Source organism: Papaver somniferum, chromosome 8 (assembly GCF_003573695.1).
Source record: "Papaver somniferum cultivar HN1 chromosome 8, ASM357369v1, whole genome shotgun sequence".
In the NCBI taxonomy this organism is placed as follows: Eukaryota; Viridiplantae; Streptophyta; class Magnoliopsida; order Ranunculales; family Papaveraceae; genus Papaver; species Papaver somniferum.
In genome coordinates this window covers 132,638,312-132,655,275 of record NC_039365.1, presented here as the reverse complement: position 1 = coordinate 132,655,275, position 16,964 = coordinate 132,638,312, and positions in this window count along the sequence as shown.

The following is a 16,964-nucleotide window of genomic DNA, read 5'->3' as shown; positions in this document are numbered from 1 at the left end:
GATAGATTCATAGGGAACATCATTTCGAGATGTTGATCCTTCATCTTGTTTCACGTTAACTGAATCAGACATATATTCAATTCTTATAGGATGGATCGCACCAAACACAGATTGTTAGATCTTTTCGTGTTTGTCTGCTCTGATACCAATTGAAAAGGCGAGGGTACCCAAATATACCTCAAGCTAAAACTTTTCCTTCCTACAAGTCCTTTTTCCGAAAGTGATTGTCTATGGACTGAGTCGAGACAATACAAAAAATCGGTTCACACTTTGTGTGATAGTCTATGGATACGAGATCGAGACAATACAACAAAAAAAGTGTGTTTACTTGATACAAAGGTTCGGACTTAACCAAACACAATAGGATTACTTATCAAGTAAATAGGAATTAACGTTTGTGTAATTTACTTTAACTATAATAAAACAATTATAATGCGGAAATATAAAGTAAATGACACAACAAGATTTTGTTAACGAGGAAACCGCAAATGCAGAAAAACCCCGGGACCTTGTCCAGAATTGAATACTCTCAGGATTAAGCCGCTATACAAAATAAACCAACTTCGTATAGTTGAGACCAAGCAACTAAACCTATAGTTCACCTAGTTCCGTCTGTATTCCCACGCCTCCGACCAGTAAACAAATCCCGTACTTGGACCAATTCCTTTGGTTCGTATTCCAAACAGTGAAGGAACAACAAATCTGTTTGGTATCAACTCTCTTCAACCAAGTGATATGAGTTGGACAAAGGCTCTTCTGTTTATCTTAACATAAACTCCTTTTCCAGGTTCCAAGATCCATCTTATGTTCAATCGCCCAAAGGTAATCGTTAAGATTTTGCAATCAATACCTTTAATCCCAAGTAAACGTATTGATACCGATCTACACAACTATTCTATCAAAATACCACACGGATAAATCAATTATAGTTGGATCCTCTATCACCGAAACAAGTATTGTGCACACCCAAGATTTATATAACCAAGTCAGAAATCTCCTATCTCTTCTTTGTCTGCAAATCTTCTTAGATCTTCAATAAACACCTGCACACAACTACTTGAATCTCTTGTGATCAATTACGCACAGAACGAAGTCTGTTAACAATGGATTATCACAAGATTGTCTTTAGAACTAACAACAGTCTAAAGATCCTTGTCGAAACCTTGAACTAGTTTGAGTGAATCTTATATCAGAAGAGAAAATTCTCAAGCATAAACGAATTAGGTGCAATCAAAGTTCAACCACCGTTAGTCAATCAAATCAATATGAAAATAAAAGATAAACCGTAATTATCCAGTTTTCCACCAACGGTACGCGCTAGAGTTTCTCAATCCCAAAGAAGACTTTAAACTGAGCGGCCATAAGAGTGTAGATAGGGAAAAACGATTCACTGGTTTTTCAGGGAAGCGAAGAGACGAGCGTGTTGTCGAGACTCCTCAACCGAGCAAACTGCTTAACCTCACAGAGATGCACTGCAAAGGGAGCGCTTAGATTCGAGAGATCAATCTGTAAGACTCCGGCCTAAACCAAGTCAATGGCCGTTCCAGAGTCAATTCGGTCGCAAAGAGGGAGATGGGTTGATCTGTAGGAGGGAAGTTGAGAATTGTGTGGGATCGGTGATGATCAAGGATTGTAGATGTGTTGAAGGTTTCTGCAAATTTTGGTGAACTGATGATTTCGAATAAGTTCTGATGGATTGATGAATTCTTGAGACTAGTTACTCGAGAAATTCTGGACGATTGTTGATAGCTAGTGATCATTCGTAGTCTGTTGTCTTTTCAATCATGGATTCAGAGAATTATATATATTGTCAGAGTTGTGAACACCTTTGTCCCTGTAAGTGTGACGTATTCTTGAGTGAAAGAGTGGGAGAGTGGGAGATCGTGGTTAAACCAATTCCGGATTGTGCGGAGACTTGGTTGATCATTCACCCACTACTTTGCTAACTCCCTCAACCGTTGAAACGACTTACTCACACTTTTCGTTGTGGATGAACCCACGTGTTGTATGCCTCCAGACCAAAATCCTAGTTGTTATCCCCCAATTTTACGTGATTGATGTCTCACGAATCGTGGCGTCTGCATGACAAACATGTATTAGTGAGTCAGTCGTTGACTGATTAGATAGTGAGTCTAGGTTTTGTTGAATCGAGCATGCGTGGTGAATGCTCGGCGATTCATGGATCGAACATGTAGTTCTCTGAAATGGTGTCAGTATTGTAGATTCAGTGATGAATTACTGACCTTTGAGCGAGAGCAAGTATTGCTCGATTCGACGAATTACTGAATATTTGATAATTTGATGAGCAACTGAGCAAGTATTGCTCATTTGGACAAAATACTGAATGTTGATAATTTTGACGAGCAATTGAGCAAGTATTGCTCAATTCGACAAAATAATGAATGTTGATGATTTGACGTACAATTGAGCAAGTATCGCTCAATTCGGCAAATTACTGAATGTTGATAATTTTGACGAGCAATTGAGCAAGTATTGCTCAATTCGACAAAATAATGGATGTTGATGATTTGACGTACAATTGAGCAAGTATCGCTCAATTCGGAAAATTACTGAATGTTGATAATTTGTCGTGCAATTGAGCAAGTATTGCTCAATTCGACAAATTACTGATAAATTACTAAATATTGATAGCTGGATCAATATTTAAGCAACTGAGCAAGTATTGCTCGATTCGACGAAATATTTATTGGTAACGTGACTCAATAAAATATTAAAATATTGGTAAGCTACCAAATATTATATGATTAATTCATATGTTGGTTGCTGAATCCATCATAAATTCATTAGTGTTTGAATCGTGCTCAGAGTGATGATTCGTGGAGCATTTATTCAAAACCCTACTTTCAGATCATAGTTGATGAGTCGCTGAAATAGGTCATGAGAGATAGAGGGACCGACCACATGGGATGATGGGGGTCCATGTGGTGCCCAGTGCTCGATTGAGCATGCACCAGGATTCTCAGTTTGAGGATTGGTGAAAGAATGATGATTAAATGTTGGTTTCATCATTTACTGAAATATTGTTGGGTTCAGCATTAGGTGATAAAACCTAGTATGAAAGATGGGGACCGACCAAGAGAGCATGGGACCGGCTCTTGGTGGTCATGTGACCAATTGTTGGTCGTTTGAGCAATCCACGGGTTGGTTGGAGATAGTTTGGGCCCAATACGAGCAATTGAGCAAATTAGGTCAGAATTATGAAAACGTGTGGGACCGGATTTGTGCAAGCCCTAAGGATGACCCTGGTCGGTCATGAAGGCATGCACGTGTTTCTGTGTTGCCCGTGTCTCCATACTGAGAGTTTCAGTATTTTCTGATGTGCGTTCGAGCAATGTTGTGAATTTTCAGAAGAGTTTCATCTTGACTGAAATTCTTGATTTTTGTTGGAATGAGCATGTATGTTCAATTGATCAATATTTTGTAAATATTAAAATAAGTGTATTTGAACATTTAAAATTTCTGTGGGACGCTAGCCGGTCGTGTGACCATGTTGGCTTTTGGTTTTTCATGATGCGAGCAAAATTTGAGAAGTTATGACGAAATCATGATTTTTGCTCAAACCCCAGGAGTTTCATGAATTGAGGAAAATAATAATTATAAAAGACTAGGGATTGCAAGGTGTGGGACCGGCCACGGCTAGGGCATGTCCGACCGGCTATGTTGCCCGGTCCCTCACACCTTTCCCTATTTTATAATATTATTTTTCATGAATCCGTGAAGTTATAGAGAATCCATGAATTTTTGTTGAAACGGAGGAGTTTCATGAGTTTGGGGATAATAATTATAAAAAGCTAGGGATTGTGAGGTGTGGGGCCGGCCACGGCTTAGGCATGGCCGGCCGGCTAGGTTGCCCGGTCCCGCACACTTTTCCCCATTTTATAATGTTATTTCATGAATCCATGAAGTTATGGGGAATTCATGAGTTTTGCACAAGAACAAGGAAAGTTGCTAAAATCAAGGAGTTTTCATGAGTTCATGAAAATAACAAAATAAGGCAAAATAATAAAAGAGGCATGGGACCTGCCATGGCTAGGGCACGGCCAGCCCGGCCCCTGGGTGATCGCTGTCATATGCGTCAAAAATAAATTACACTTTCTTACTACTCAAAATATAAATATAGCAAGGGCAGGAAAGGATCGTTCCCACAGAGAGGACTAAGGTTGTCAAATTGTTTCGGTTTCCTATAAATACCAATGAGGGATTTTCTGATTTCTAAAAAGTAAACTAAAATAAAAGCAAATAAAGCACACAAATCAAGATGTAAAGATATTGGTTAAGGATTCATCTTCACTCACAAACATGCTTTTTAAGAATAACTAGAATTGATATTTAATCTCTCTTTTATCAAAGACCCTAAGATACCTTGATCGCAAGTATATCCCGCAAATCTCCTCTTGTCATCAACAAACACATTAGAAGATGCGAATATGAATTATATCTTAGAGAACAACCTAACGTGTAAAAGCACTAATCAAGTTTAATTCCCTAAATGCATTAAGTTCTATGAAATCAGGCCAATCAAAGCAATCGAACGTGTAAAAGCACTAATTCTATTTTTAACAAAGGTTATGACTCACTTGTGACTACTAGGATGTATCATTACAAGCAATAATCACAATTATGCTATTTGTATTCAAGATGTATCACGTTCACGTATAATAAACCCTAAACTAGTAATAGATATGATTACGAGTTCTACCAATTTGCAACTTGACAAAACTAACAATCAATCATACATGGCGATATTTCTAGTGAATCATAATCGATAAAATTGAGACAAAACTAATTTATTGAGCACAACCCATAATTGGAAATCCAACTTATTCCTTAACCAAAAGATAATTAGCTACACATGTTCATGGAGTTCATCACAAGAATAAAAAGAAGAATCATGTCCCTAAACCCTAGAACAAAAGTAGTAGAAGAAGATATATATCAAATATGTAAAGAAATATCCCTTTTATGTGCTCTCTGCCTCAGTCGATTTGTCGCACCCATCTGCCAAAAGTCAGTCCTTGAAACAGCCCACAAGTCAAGCCCAGTCAAGACAGGTCCAAGTCCATCTAGTCAGCTGACTGGATCAATGAGTTAACTCGGTTCAACTGTCAGTCCCATGGAACTGACAGCACAATATCCAGATAGAATTCAACTTCAGCCAACTCTCCTTCCATCTAACTGTCTGCAAAACCCATGTCAGTTTCCATCCTAAATCGTCACAATTTCCGCAACCTAACCACCAACTCTGCATTTCAGTTCATGTCACGCTATTTCAGTCTCAAGCATTCATTCAATTGCCATCACAACGACGCAACTTCATGTAGCTCCAGTACCATGTCCCATCTCAACCAGTTTGTAGCTGTAGCTTCCAGTTCGTGCCTTCTCTGACATCTGCAGATTCATTGCCTTGTATCATCTGCGGCTGCACCTATCTGTAATTTGAGTTCATATCAACCCCACTGCATCACATACCAACCAACCCTTTACAAACATTTCTTCTTGAGCTACAGCCTCCACTTAACAAAATTCATCTTCACTTGCACCAGATCTCATACCCCTTTCTCAGGTTAACACCAATGCAATTCAGACCTGCTCATAACTCATTCATTCTTCCAGCTGATCCTGTGATGCCAATATCTGCGGCAGCAAACACAGCTTCCTCTCACATGTTACATGACTGCAACTCAGCTGCAACCAACTTCTCTTCTAAGCCTTCACACAGCACCACCGACTCCATGCTTTCAATTTTCTCAGCTCCTCTGTTGCTTCAATAGCAGCTACATAGCATGACAGCAACAGAATCTTCTACTTCTGCTTAGCCTTCAGCGCCACCACCTGAGCCACCATCTTCCCATCTGCAACAGCACTAGCTAGTCTATTACAGCAGCAGTTCTTATCCTCCAATTCTATTTGTACTGCTCAACCTCATCTCCTCAAATTCTTCACTGCCAACAGTTGACAGCATCAGCTGTGGCTCAACCCATCATCACCTGCAGCCCGAGCTTACCACCACTGCTGCCAAACTCAGCCAACTTTCTTGCTCTGCGCCACCAACAAAAGCTCTTATCTCCTGCAATTACCTTCCTGCAGCATCAGATTCTCTCCTGCTTGCCTCAATCCATTCTCAGCAAACCAACAACAACCTGCAGTATATCTTCCATCTGTGGCTCCTTATTCATTCAGCAGCACTGCATCATACCAGTTCCACCTGCAATTCAGTTCAGGCCATAATACACAGCAACACCATTTTCTTCTCCTTGTTTTGTTGGCAGCTGCTCATCTGATTCTTCCCATGTTCACTTGCAACAACACCAGTTCAATAACATAGTACCACTGATTCAAACCAGAACTCATTGCCTCAACTGCACCGACACTGCAGCTTCAACCATTTCACTCTGCCTAGCCAAGATCATCTCCCATCAGTGCTATGTCTTCTGTTCCTGCAATCTGCCAGCTTGCAACTCCATATTCCCATTTGAACAGGAACCAACAATCATCTTTAATTCAGCCTTCCAGCACCAGCACTAATTCATTTCATAACCTGTAAAATCCTAGGAATACATCTAGATTCATTCCTGAGCCAACACACAGCACCACCAGCTTCAGTTCCACCTCCATCTGAATTTCTCAAACACCAACACAAACCCATTTCCTTCTTCTCTCGGCAATAGCAACAACATCTCATTCCCGATCTGAGAACTTCAAACCCATCATTTCACAGCCATCACCATCTCAGTTTCCTCCGTTAGCCATAAGAATCAGTATCTGGATCTTGTAGCATCAATCAGTGACCTACACAACTACCATCTTTGATTCAACAACAGGTTCATCTTATAATTCCACCAGCAGAACAACCACAACCCTAATTTCTCAATTGAACCAACACACAGCATAACCCCCATCTATCTTCTTCCTTGATTTCCGATTCAGCTGCAAACCCTAACCTGAGCTCCTTGTTCATCGAACCCTAATTCAGCCATGAACCCATCTTTGCTACTACTCGGTTTCTTTTCTATCTAATCCATCTTCTATTAACATCAGCATCAACTCATTATCTCACCAATCTCCGAGTCTTCTCGAGCATAAATCCAACCAGTATTCACTGAAATCACTAGCAGCTCAAATCTTCCATCTGATTTCGACAACTCCTACACAAATTCCATCTCAATCATTTTATCAGATCCCCTTTCTCACAATATCGGCCGCAGGGAATGAATTGGGGAAGAAAAGCAAATGAGAACCCTGATTTTCTCCCTCTCGATCTTATTAGGACAGAAAGAGACGGTTGTTTACACCCCACGGGTGATGATAAGGGCCACTGAAGTGATATTTGACTTGTCAGTTCCAGATAACTGACAGCCTATTCTTTCTTGCTTAACCTAGCCGGCTCCAAATATATTTCGCCCGCCAATTGATCTTTTTGCTCTTTTCGCTCCAAATGGATGATTTCTCCTTCTTTTGCTCCCAAAGACTCCATTGCACCTAATAACTCAAAACTAAACATAAGAGATGCAGTTCACAAGAATAATAACAAAGAAGGCATAAATACTATATATAAAATTAGGTATTTTAGACACCTATCACTGGGCGCCTCTTATTATTTTATTATTATTTGCTGCTTTCTCTTGTTTTGCGTAGGATTCCTCATCTTTCCATGTTTTTGGATGCTCGTTCGTGCATCCGGGTGCCCAGTCGTGCATCATTGTCGAGTACGCTTGCACCATTTTTGTGGGGCTTACTCAGTGATGGTCCAGATGCCCGATTGTTGAGTATTTATTACTAATTTATGAAATTCAGTGGAGAATGATTCATGAAACCAAGTAATAAAAGTGAGCAGTTTTTTATTATTAATCCATAGGATCAGCCATCGATTCGACCATGAATTCGGAATAATAAAATGAGTATTACCATTCCATGGGATCGCGGATTCGACCATAGAATCGGAGTAATGGTTGATTATTACCATTTCACGAGATCATCTGTGGATTCGATCATGAAATCGAAGTAATAAGATAGGTGGTGATATTACCATTTCATGAAATTAGTCGTGGATTCGACCATGAAATCGGAGTAATATCTATTACCATTTCATGAGATCTCTGTGGATTCGATCATGAAATCGGAGTAATACATTTATCTATTACCATTCCATAGAACCAGTCGTGAGTTTGACCATGGAAAAGGAGCAATAAGACAAGATAGATTATCTTCTAGGAATTCAGTGGTGAATATGACGTAGAATTTAATCTCTTGCGTATAGTCAGTGAATCAGCGAGTGTTTCCAATGTCCCGAAGACGTTTTGCCCTCTCAACATGTCATGTATGGAGGACCGCCTGAGTCTATATACGGACACTCTACATAGTCAGGGAACAGTGAATATCACCGGCCTCCTGAAGGCGTTATTGCTCTCAATCTTACGGAGAACCGCCCAATCGTTCTTCTATGTAGAGGCGAATTCCTCTATGTAATCAGGGAACAATGAGTGTCACCAACATCATGAAGGCGTTAAGCTCTCGATCTTACGGAGAATCGCCCAATTACGTTATTCTACATAGAGGCTATGATGAAATGCCCAGTGTCGAACGCTCCGGAGAGGCCTTTCGAGCGACATATGCATCATACTTCGTAAAACACGAAGCGTCACATGGATTCCTGAAGCCGTGTCAGAAACATGCAGTATCATGATTTTACGGTTTTGACCTTTGTTGAAATCCACCATCAACATTAAGTGCCCTCCTTAGTAAGGACAATCATGTTCCGTAGTAAGCACTAGATGGTGAATTTCAGTCGACGGGAGATCAGTGGTTGAACTCAGTCTACAAAGGCATTCTCAGAATCTCTAATTTACTTCAAATGTTCGGGTGGAAATCCTGGTAATGTGATAGAGCGTCATGCCGTGAGCACGGAGAGATGAGGCACTGCTGATTTGAGCTACCAGAGGTCTAGTTTTGGTCGGTTTAGGATTTATGGGTCCGGGCCCAAAAAAGAAAATCCTTATCTTATTAGGTTTTTGGAAATAAATTCATATAAAAGGGAAGAAACCTCTAAAAAATTTATTATATTTTGTTTGATGTATGTTTGATGAGTTGTTGAAAATTCCAAGGACCCATAGTTGCATGCATGCGTACGTTTTATGAAAATTTGTTGTTTTGGAAATATGTGTGCACGTTCGTTCGATAGTTTAAGAAACGAGCAAAAGTCCCTAGTATGAAAGATATATATATATATATATATATATATATATTGTGAATAGATGAGGTTTAATTGCAGTAGATAAAATTTTGTTTATGAAGTTTTCATGAAAACAAAATTTATTTTTCAAAGCACAGGGTTCCAAATATTTTAGGAATGCTTGTACGTTCGCTAGTTTAAAGCAATAAACAGTAACCCACGGTATTAAAGAGATTTTTGGAACATACCACCTTATAATAATTTATTTTTTTGTGAACCTTTGAAATTTTATTTGGAATATGTGGACTTTCTCAAAATAGAAAGATGCTCGTCTCATAAAAAAATGCTCGTTTGAGCAAAAATAAAGTTTTTTTTTTTTTAAGAAAAACTCACGTAAATTTATTATTTATTTATTTTTGAACCGCACGTGAGTTTTTTTTTTGTTTATAAAAATCAAAAAGCAATTTTGAGCAATTGTTAGAGATAAACAATTATATGCTATGATTTCATGAATTTGTGACATAAAATCATGGGACGTTCACACGAAGAAGTTATGTAAACTGTTCATAGTTTTGTGAAAAGTCAGTGTTGACTCTAGAGTGATAATTTTTGCTCGTCTTCGCAGGTTTGAAGGAGTGAGCAAGTTTTCGAAGTTTCGTGTCATCAGTAAAGTCTAGTGAAATTGTAAAATAGGTAAGAGTTGAGGATTACCATTTTTGTGATTGCGAGCATCTTAATTATGCTTTGATTCTGTTGTGTTAACAAAATCTGAATGTGGATGTCACAACAATTTTGCAAGAATGCCTGATTCTCCGAATAATGATGCTTTCAGAGACGACGCAAGTATGGATGAGGTCTCCGTTGATGAAGAACGGGAGGAGGAAGCACCTGGAACCAAAAACATTCCAAATACTGAGGCTTCTTTCTTCGTGATTCAGCATATTCGTCGTGAAAAACGTCTCCAATCCCCAACATTTTGTCTTCTGATAAATCCCAGGGGTGTTACTCAGAATAAATTGGTGACTCCTCTAGCAATTATTCGTTTCTGTCTTCAGCGGAGACAATTTTCTCCCTCGATCATAGAATTTAAGCTTTCTCGTCGACCCTTAGAAAAGTTCTCTGGATGGGAAAGACATATACTAATTTTTCCCCACGTTCGAGGTATGCTGGACCGTGTACAGGTGACAAGAGCTATTCAGGCATCTGGAGACATGTTTATTTATCATGGTGCGCGAGGTATAGTGGCTCTGATGGATCGCTGGTACATTCCAACTCACACTTTCATACGTAGATGTGGAGAGTTCACCATCACCTTAGAGGATGTTGTTCAACACTGTAAAGTCCCCAGTCGTTTCACTGATGAGCTGGCGAAACTTCCTTCCCCGCGATTTCTTCTTATCCGTGAAACCAGGATCATGAAACAAATGTTTGTTACTTCATTACATAATTTTGCTCCATCAAGTATTGACGGTATTCGATTTACTGCTGCTGGGCAAGCGGCTCACGAATCCAGTGATGAAGAAATCGATGTAAGTATTTCTTCACATAATCGATCATGATATTTCTTGAGTAAGAGTAATAATAATCATGGATGTATCCAGGAGGACATTATTGCAGAGAATTAACATGGTCATACCGTCCATCCGCCATCAAGTGGTGGTGAGCAAGAGACTTCCCAGGTATTAGGATCGGAAGAAAGTAATAATTCTTTTGACGTTGATGTCGACCAAACTAATCTTCCGAGCACTTTAGAAACTCCTCGAGTAAGCATCCACTCTTCTTTCTCTTCATGGAAGTATAATATTGATGATTTTTTGATGAATAGACAATAATCCCAATGAATAAATGAAAATTTTTGCCGAAATACGTCATCAAAAAATTTAGAACTCAGAGTTTAGCAAAAACGTCATAAAATCTTCATCCGATGTCGGATTTTCGCGATCCACCCATGAATCCTCATCTCTAGGAAATTTCCAAGCTTTGGAAAAGAATATTTTTGGGTTTTGAGCGCTTTTAGAGGCCGAAATCGACGAAACAGTGAACTTCCAGGAGACCTTCAGAAATTTCTCAGCTAGCATGTGGTTGGATGTTTCGGACACATCATTTTGCTCGTTTATCCAAATGTTATGAAATTTTTATATATTGTAGAGGACATCCATAGGAAGAGAATCGTATATAACTAAACCTTAGATTCGTCACCAATTGTTCCCAGTTCATCGTCTTATACAGGGCAGTGAAAAACTCTTCAGATGAGCTCCGCCATAAAATGTGTTTTCATGACTTCCACTTTATTTGATCATGTTGTGAATGCATCATAACGAACCTTAATGATGTTAGATTAATTACACCTTAGGTTTATGATTGCATTTAGTTCCCTTGCTTGGATTGCTCTAATCCCATGTAATCTTCATAATAGGTGCCAATTATTGAAGTTGGGAATGATAGAGACAATGACGACGATTCGAGCAATATGGTGAATCCAAATGACGATGCTACCATCTCTGCACCTTAAAGTCATGAGGATGTTACTATTGAAGTTGTCGAGGAGGAGATGATTCCAATTTCTACCACTTCAGAGGTAGAAGAAACCGTGTCAGTCGCGGAAGAAACCGTGATCGACCAAATTGACTCTGCTGCTTCAATGGAAATAGAAGAGGCTGCTCCAGTCGTAGAAGAGCTCGCTCTAGAGATGGGAGAAACCGTTACAATAACGGTAGGAGTTGTTGAAAATCGTATAGTGTTATACAAGTATCCTACTGCAAGGGTCGTTCTTGTTCCTCCATTTGGTGAGTTATTCCCACACCATGAATTTGTTGGTGGATTCAGCATTCCTAGTGCATATGCGTCTATGCATACAGAAATATGGGAGAGGTATGGTCACATTGTTTTCGCTATAGATCAAGAAAAGAGTTATTTCTCCACTAATCAGGTAGGACCTCTTTTGCGATTTATAGATGACATGCGAACTAGGGCCAGAAATACCGTAACTCCAGGTGTACTCTTTGATTGGGAGCACAATCTGGATCATGTTGAGAATCTGGGCTTCAATGTGGGATGGATTCATGAAAGAATGAAAGCTATCAAATCAGCAATCAAGGAGAATGTACCTCTGACAAGCGATGATGCGACGAAGCAGGCGATGGAGGTTGCTAGATTGAAGAAAGAGCTGGAGTCGGCCAGGGCAGCTTTGCAAGTCTTGAAAGTTGCAGAGGATAAGAAATCTTACTTTGATGGCTTCCTTTAGTTCATTTTCCATGATCTCTTGAACTTTGAACTTCTGAGAGATGTGAGGTTTTATTTTGGTTTTGGTTTTTTGATCGGTTTTGGATAGGTGAATGATTGAGGATTTTCTTTTGGAATTGATAGGGATTTTTTCTTTAAGTAAAAGAACTTTGATAATTTGCTGAATTCAAATACTGAATGCAAGTATTGCAAACGTTTTAGACGGATTGAAAATACAATGAAAGAAAAACCTAAATGTCAAATCCAGATGTTTTGGACGTTCATGTCTTGAACTCCAATACCTCAAATGTCCATATCTTAGGCTTCAAAAGCTTGGAGCCATTTCTCACGCATCACTAGTACAATGGCTTTATCATCCATGTCGATCAACTTTTAGTACCCACCGACCACGGATTTGGTGATCATGAAAGGCCCTTCCCAGTTAGGCTTCCTCCTTGAACGCTCTTTGAGTTTAACTGCTTTGAGAACTAAATCTCCTTCATGAAATTTGTTGGGTTGGGTTGCTCGTGCCTTGAATATCTTCTGCTGGTTAGGGATTCCTCGTACGTTAAGATCCCAGGTCTGAGAAGCTCTCTGCGGCACGTGTGGACACTCATGCAAGGGAGAGTACCCAGAATATTGGTTGTCAAACTCGGTCATTATTCTAGCAATGATCGTGTTTGTGAGATGCTGGATCTATAGAGGCTCTACATCTAACCACTTGGTGTAATATTGTTGAGGCGAAGCCAGCCATTCATAGCGTTTGGTGACATCCAAGTTATGGGCATAATTGAGTCCCCGGACCATCTTAGCATGTTTGAAAGTTGATAATACAGGCACATGAGGAGGAATAAGACTTGCCTGAGTGCGGAACCTCTTGAAAAAATCGTGTGCGCTCTCCTCGGGTTTTTGTGTGAGCTCGATCAAGGCTTCGAATTTATACAGATGTTCAAACGATGGATCGTCCTCCTCTTCTTCTGAATCAGAGCTTTCCTCAACGGAAAAATGTGCAATTGAAGGTGTCGGAGTTACCTTTCCATCATGAATCCATGTTCATCCAAGAATCATGTCATACCATGGATCTTCTCTGATTATGTGAAATTTGGTTTCCATCCAAGTTGAATCAGCTTTTATCTTGAGAACAATGTAACCATATGCATCCCTGGAGATCCCTTCATGGTCTCTGACTGAAACCGGAGCATGATTGGCTTCTTGTAGAGTGATGCCTGCAGCTCTGAGTTTTTTCAAAGGGATGATGTTGACATCGGTGCCAACATCGACCAACGCTCGCTTGAATTCATTTCCCTTGAGATGCACAGTGGTGAGAAGTCCCCCAGTCGTACATCTCTTTGTCAATGATTGGAGATTCAGTGAGCATTTCTGGAATGGATAGTCGTTTCCCATACACTATATGGTTCAAAACCTTGAACATGTCTTCCCTTTGAGCCTTCGATAGATATAGCAATTCGCAGGCATGTTCGATCAATGATTGAACAGCTTCTTTGACTGGTTGTTCAGAGAGTGTAAAGGTTCTGATTGGTAGAGGATTCTTGTGCATCCCCAGTCCCCAGTTCTTCTGAATCGGACTTTTCCTTGAATATGCGCTTCAAGATTCTTCAATCACTCGTCGGATGGCTGACATACCTATGGAAGTGGTAGTAGCGCGGATTTTCCACTTCTTCTTTTGTTGGCTCTCTTCTGACGGGAGGTAGTTTGATCGCACCGTCTTGAATCCAGACTTCCAATAAATCGATCACCTCTTCGATGGGAAAAGGGAAATCTGGCTCTTCTTGGTCGTTCTGTTGATGTTGAGCCGGTAGTTGTGCATTTCTATCATGGTTGTCCTTCCTTGGTGCTTTTGTAGGATGAGACGTTGGAGGAGCATTATTATGTTGTTGCGCCTTAGCTTTCCTTTTGCCTCCTTCAGTAACATTCATGGAAGGTTGAACATTTTATTTTTTATTGACTAGGCGTCTGATGTTGCTTCGAGTGTCTCGCGGCTCCTCAGTTTTGACAGTTTTTGTTCTTTCCAGTAAGGCTGGAGCAGTAGTTGCTGATCGCTTAGCCGCTTCATGGAGTTCTGAGAAAGTTTGGAACCGGAGATTTTACAGCAAGGCTATGTATACAGGGATCATCCCGTTGATGCACAAGTCCACCAATTATTGTTCAGTAACATTAGGATCATGACAATCCAAGGCTTGAATTCTGAACCTCTTAACATATTTGTTCGGATGTTTGGTGTTTTTCAGAGTCATTCTCCCTAAGTCAGAAAGAGTAATCTGCTCTGAAATGAAAAAGTATTTCCTGTAGAAGGCATTAACCATTTCTCCCCAGTAAGCGATGCTCCTTGGTGCGATGTTGTTGTACCAAGTATACGCTCGGCCGGTAAGAGACTTTGAGAACTCATACAGTCGGACGACATCATTGTGTTCATGTTCTTCTAATGCCTCCAGGAATCGAGAAACATGCTCTCGGGCGTTCCCCGTTCCACTGTAAAGTGTGAACATTGGAGAAGTATATCCCTTCGGGATAGAAATCCTCTGTACATCAGAGGAATAGGGAGGTTGACGATGATGGAAAGATGGTACCTTGCCCTTTCCTCGATGCTCCATGAATCGCTCTAGATCTTCACGAGTGATGAAACCGGCAGGATCCTTTGTTGGTGGGTTTTCCGCAGCTTTGTGGACTTCATCATCGTCAACTATGTGGACTGGAACAACTTCAGGATCAGCAGTTGAAGATGTTTTCTTGCATTTTCCTTTCTCCTGAATCTTCTCTGACATCTTGTCAGTGAGAGTTTTGAGATAATTGCACAACTCTTTCTGTGTTGCAGCCATGTCAGTCTGATTTTTAGCGAGAGCCTCCTGGACCTTCATGAGATCAGCTATGGTAGGTGGATTTTCTCTGACCTCTTCGGGATGCCGGCCGAAGAGAGGATGATTTTCAATATTGGTTTGAGGAGGAGTGGTACCACCATCGTTGGAAGCAGGAATGGTTTCTGGAGTACCACCATTGTTGCTAGTGCTCGCGTTGTTTGTGTTAGGATTTGTAACTGAACCCGACCTAAGATCAACCATTTTTTGAAAGTTGAGATTGCAACCTTGAGATTAATCTCCCATTGTGTTCGCCAATCTGTAGATGGGGAAAAAAGATTCGCTGGTTTTTCAGGGAAGCGAAGAGACGAGCGTGTTGTTGAGACTCCTTAACCGAGAAAACTGCTTAACCTCACACAGATGCACTGCAAAGGGAGTGCTTAGATTCGAGAGATCAATATGTATGACTCCGGCCTAAACCAAGTCAATGGCCATTCCAGAGTCAATTCGGTCGCAAAGAGGAAGATGGGTTGATCTGTAAGAGGAAAGCTGGGAATTGTGTGGGATTAGTGATGATCAAGAATTACTAGATGTGTTGAAGGTTTCTGCAAATTTTGGTGAACTGATGAGTTCAAATAAGTTCTCATGGATTGATGAATTCTTGAGAGTAGTTACTAGAGAAATTCTGGACGATTGTTGATAGCTAGTGATCATTCGTTGTTTGTTATCCTTTCAATCATGGATTCAGAGACTTATATACACTGTCAGAGTTGTGAACACCTTGATACCTGTAAGTGTGACGGTTTCTTGAGTGAAAGAGTGGGAGATCGTGGTGAAACCAATTCCGGATTGTGCGGAGACTTGGTTGATCATTCACCCACTACTTTTCTAACTCCCTCAACCGTTGACACAACTTACTCACACTTCTCGTTGTGGATGAACCCACGTGTTGTAGCCTGCCAGACCAAAACCCTAGTTTTTATACCCCAATTTGACGTGATTGATGTCTCATGAATCGTGGATTCTGCATGACAAACATGTATTAGTGAGTCAGTTGTTGACTGATTAGACAGTGAGTCTAGGTTTTGTTGAATCGAGCATGAGTGGTGAATGATCAGCGATTCATGGATCATGTAGTTCTCTGAAATGGTGTCAGTATTCTAGATTCAGTGATGAATTACTGACCTTTGAGCGAGAGCAAGTATTGCTCGATTCGACGAATTACTGAATATTTGAGAATTCGACGAGCAACTGAGCAAGTATTGCTCAGTTCGACAAAATACTGAATGTTGACAATTTTTGACGAGCAATTGAGCAAGTATTGCTCAATTCGACAAAATAATGAATGTTGATGATTTGACGTACAATTGAGCAAGTATCGCTCAATTCGGAAAATTACTGAATGTTGATAATTTTGATGAGCAATTGAGCAAGTATTGCTCAATTCGACAAAATAATGAATGTTGATAATTTTTCGTGCAATTGAGCAAGTATTTCTCAATTCGACAAATTACTGATAAATTGCTAAATATTGATAGCTGGATCAATATTTAAGCAACTAAGCAAGTATTGCTCGATTCGACGAAATATTTATTGGTGACGTGACCCAATAAAATATTAAAATATTGGTAAGCTACCAAATATTATATGATTAATTCAGATGTTGGTTTTTGAATCCATCATAAATTCATTAGTGTTTGAATCTTGCTCAGAGTGATGATTCGTGGAGCATTTATTCA